This window comes from Aplysia californica, unplaced genomic scaffold (genome assembly GCF_000002075.1).
Source record: "Aplysia californica isolate F4 #8 unplaced genomic scaffold, AplCal3.0 scaffold00137, whole genome shotgun sequence".
Taxonomy (NCBI): Eukaryota; Metazoa; Mollusca; class Gastropoda; order Aplysiida; family Aplysiidae; genus Aplysia; species Aplysia californica.
This window is the reverse complement of record NW_004797407.1, coordinates 1,453,873-1,458,872: the sequence shown is the minus strand read 5'-3', so window position 1 is coordinate 1,458,872 and position 5,000 is coordinate 1,453,873. Positions and strand designations below refer to the sequence as shown.

Genomic DNA, 5,000 nt, shown 5'->3' with positions numbered 1-5,000 from the left:
CTGTCTGTCTGTCTGTCTGTCTGTCTGTCTGTCTGTCTGTCTGTCTGTCTAACAACTAAAACGCCCGCCTCTTAAATGACCTAGATAGCGTCGATGGGGACGTAAACGTTTGGCAGTTTTAGTCATATCTACACACACACACACACGCACACACACACACACACACACACACACTCACACACACACACTCACACACACACAGACACACACACACACACACACACACACACACACGCACACACGCACACAAGTTTGACAGTTAGATTTATATCTATACTCACAAGTTTGACAATTAGATTTATATCTATACACACACTTTTGACAGTTAGATTTATATCTATACTCACAAGATTGACAGTTAGATTTATATCTATTCACACACTTTTGACAGTTAGATTTATATCTATACTCACAAGTTTGACTATTAGATTTATATCTATACTCACAAGTTTGACTGTTAGATTTATATCTGTACACACAAGTTTGACAGTTAGATTTATTTCTATACACACAAGTGTGACAGTTAGATTTATATCTATACACACACTTTTGACAGTTAGATTTATATCTATACTCACAAATGTGACAGTTAGATTTATATCTATACTCACAAGTATGACAGTTAGATTTATATCTATACTCACAAGTATGACAGTTAGATTTATATCTATACTCACAAGGATGACAGTTAGATTTATATCTATACTCACAAGATTGACAGTTAGATTTACATCTATACTCACAAGTTTAACAGTTAGATTTATATCTATACTCACAAGGATGACAGTTAGATTTATATCTATACTCACAAGTTTAACAGTTAGATTTATATCTATACTCACAAGTTTGACAGTTAGATTTATATCTGTACACACAAGTTTGACAGTTAGATTTATTTCTATACACACACGTTTGACAGTTAGATTTATATCTATACACACACTTTTGACAGTTAGATTTATATCTATACTCACAAATGTGACAGTTAGATTTATATCTATACTCACAAGTATGACAGTTAGATTTATATCTATACTCACAAGGATGACAGTTAGATTTATATCTATACTCACAAGATTGACAGTTAGATTTATATCTATACTCACAAGTTTAACAGTTAGATTTATATCTATACTCACAAGTTTGACAGTTAGATTTATATCTAAACACATAAGTTTGACAGAGTTATTTCTACACACACAAGGGAAAAGTTTGACAGTTAGATATATGTATATGAGTCATTTTCAAATATATGTCGCATTTTTTGAATTTGTGATTCTAGACCTAATTCCTTCGATACCAATATTAAATATTGCTTACAATGGCCTGTGACTGTGTTCACGAACAAGGCAAAACTCCGTGACCTTAAAATCAGGTTTTTAAAACTGCCCTAGTCAAAGAAATTGTACAGCTCTTTTGTAAATCTTGCTCAGTAGGTAAAAATGGCAAGTTCCGCAACACGTATATGTTTTTTTAAACATGCTTAGGGATAAAAGTCATGGCTCCAGGGATTAAATATTTCACAGTTACACAGAGTATTGGACAGCATTGCCGAAGCAAAAAAATCTTGGTGCCCGTCCTTGTCTTATTTTTGTTAATTAGCTCTTTATCTCCAAATTTTGCTTAACCCATTTCAAAGTTCTCTCCTGTTACCCAGCATTTCACACAGATGAATGGTCCCTAGATATAAATGTATTTCTTTGAGAATTTGCGAGTGAATATTCCTTTATATAACATGAGACAGCGGAGCTTATGCAACACACAATTGAAAGATACAGAGCCAAGTTCAACCCAACATGGTGAGTATTTGAGCATAAATGTCCCTCCTGTTACCAGGGTCTATAACGACTTATCATACAGAAATCCGATACACTGTCCTTTGGTTAGGAAGTCTACCAAGGTTACATTTCAATGATAAGACAATCCATAACATGAGCTCTACCCAGTCAGTGGTTGTCAGGTAATGCTGTACAGGAATTCCCTCCTGTTACTTTCCCCCTGTTACCCGTGTTTTGGTAACAGGAGAGAACAAAAAGTAACAGGAGAGAAAGGAATGTGCTCAATAGCTTAACTGACCACAGTTTGGGTTAGAATGTGAGGTAGTCCACGCTTAATAGAGTAAATGAAAGAGGTTAAAACTAAAGGCATGTTTGTGTTTTTTTCAACAGAACACCTGAATTGTAATTTTTATCTTTGAGTAACAGGACGGAATTGAGAGTAACAGGAGAAAATACAAGATAGCAGGAAGGAGGGGTACGTGTCAAATAGCTAAACCGACCAAAGTTCGGGTTGAAAATGGGCCATTTTTCACAAACAAAACAGAATAGTTATTATATGAAAGATGTGTCTGTAACTCTTGTAACAAACTCCTGTATTGTGATTCTGTAATTTAAGTAACAGGATGGAATGGAGAGCAATAGCGAGGGAACAACAGAGTTAAAGGAAAGACAAAAACCTTCCATGTTTCCTACATCGATGACAATAATAATGCAAACTACTTTTGTTCCACCAAAGTCTAGAACTTTCTATTTTTTAAAATGATATCGAAGAGTTCTAAGTAATCGTGATATTGCGGGTTTAAGGGTTCGAGGCTCCGCTCGGTCCAACATTGTGTCCTTGAGAAAGACACTTACCCCACGAATTTCCCATTTGGCTCCGTCCTTTCGGAGAGGACGTTAACCGTTAAACTCAGGGGTCCCACCTCTGAAATAATCTTATAAGTGCCTTAAACCTGTAGCATTTAACTATTTTAACCAAAGAGTTCCTAAAATGTAGGTCAAGATTTAGATCTTTTATTTAGTTGAAGATTTAGAACATTTCACGTTTTCGCAGAGACCTAGATGTAGACTGAAGGGATAAATGAGAATCTTCCTCGCAGAAAATTTGTCACACATGAAATCAGCTTAGCTTAGTTGACTTCAGCACTATGCCACTTAATGCTAGATCTAGATTGATTGTATGAAGGGCAGGCCCTATTGATAGTTGATTTCTCAAACAGGACTTTTTATTAATATTTGCTTTGTTTCACCAGAGACAAAGCTGACTCTTGCTGAAAAAAAAGTAATAAAGGAGAGACAGAGAGAGGCGAAACAAGAACCCAGTGAAGACACTGCACGACATGCGATATGAAAAGCAGAACTGCATCAAAGACAAAGAACAAAGGGAAAGGAAACCTGTCGTTTGTGTGATTTCAAGAGACCATTGGTCAGCATGTATGGAATGGAGAACAACGAAGAGAGACACAAATCTAAAGAGGAAATCAAACTGTGCCGATGACAAAACAACAGATGCCCCATCCTCAAGTGTGCTATTTTTTTCTAGACTAAAATGTAGGTTTGCAACGAAAGCAGTGCAGAGGAAAATAAAATTAAAGTTGAAAATGAAAACCTTATCTGAGAGCAAGAAGGCAGTGAAAAGAATACTAAAATTTCCTTTTGCTATCCGGGATGAATTGAAACACCGATAAAAGGAAACAAAAGTATTCGAATGTTGGCTTCTGGAGAAATATTAAGAAATTACAAAAATCCAGAGCAAATTTTTAAATGATTTAGTAGAGGTTTTACAGCACTCGCAACTGTATAAGGTCAAATGAGCGCCAAGGGGTGGATGTCAACACAGAAGTCCTTACATGGAATCAGGCTCACTCTGCTCACCTCTCTTGCTTCAGCAGCACAAAGTCTGTTTTGACTATCTAGGCACCCCGGAAATAGCGGGTCACAAGAGTGTGACAAACATACAAAAGAAGTAGAGGGAAATGACAATAGTAAGGATTAGGAAAGAAAAGGCAGAGGTTCCCTGTTGTAGATCAGGCTCAGTTATGAGCGTGACATTGATGAATCAGCCCATTTACAATGATACTGAACATGAACGAAAAATGCCCCCCCCCCCCTTTGGGAATGACCTAAGGACACTACAGTCAGTGGCACCGCCCTAAGGGGTGAGCAAATTTTAATTTGGTAAAACTCTCAACATAAAGAGTCAAAGGAAACTGAAGAAAAAATTGCTTTCAACTCAGTGGATGGAGAAAGTGCACATTCAGGACTTTATTCCCTTTGGCCTGACAACTCGAGAATTTTGAACGATTTAAAAATATTATTGTTACCAATGCTACCTTGAAAGAGATTTTTTAAAACCCAAAATTTTACAAGCTTTTCACAGTACCAGAGCAGCTCAAACATTTGTTTTACAAGCTTTCGGCGGCGGAAGCTATTTAATAATCAGATCAAAACACTTGTGCGTGCAAGATTTGTGATAACACCGAGCAGACAGCTGACGCATCGTTTATGCACCGTGTTCATCTGAAGGTTGTTCCTGCTCAAGTTAGGCCAAAACATGCGTGCACGGATGGTGTGATCACAGAAACCCAGTCCCACTACTAAACATCACCATCGACGGGACACAACTTAAACAAGTTGAAGTATTTGAATAGCTTGGGAGCATGCTTACACATGACGGAAGATAGGGCAGAGGAAAATTGAAATCAGGACTCAAAAGCAAATGCAGAAACCTATAAACTGTCAGTACTACTCACCCATAAATACCTACCAATAAAAGTAGAAAGACAACGACTTACTCACAGCATATTCCTTCCAACACTGACTTACGATATAAAACAGGAAGATGAAAGACTGATAAACGAAATTTGACAGGGAATAAACCGGTTATGGAACAAGAACATCAAAGAATGAAATGGTTCGGTCACCTGATGAGAGTGTCACCAAATCAACCAGCTTCACGAGTTGACAATTCTAATATGTCCGGATACAAGGGCAGGTGCAGACCACGCAAAACTTGGCTGGATAACGTTATAGAGGATAGAGGATAACGTTATAGAGGATAGAGGATAACGTTATAGAGGATAGAGGATAGAGGATAACGTTATAGAGGATAGAGGATAACGTTATAGAGGATAGAGGTCTACAAGGACAGGTGCAGACCACTCAAAACTTGGCTGGATAACGTTATAGAGGATAGAGGATAACGTTATAGAGGATAGAGGA

At 37.3% G+C, this 5,000-nt stretch overlaps 1 protein-coding gene across 1 annotated transcript in view; it reads right to left on the bottom strand.

Annotated features, from left to right (window-relative positions):
• LOC118477560 overlaps nucleotides 1-5,000 on the bottom strand; it is a gene marked incomplete in the record, with an annotated part of 25,726 nt that overhangs the window by 5,041 nt on the left and 15,685 nt on the right.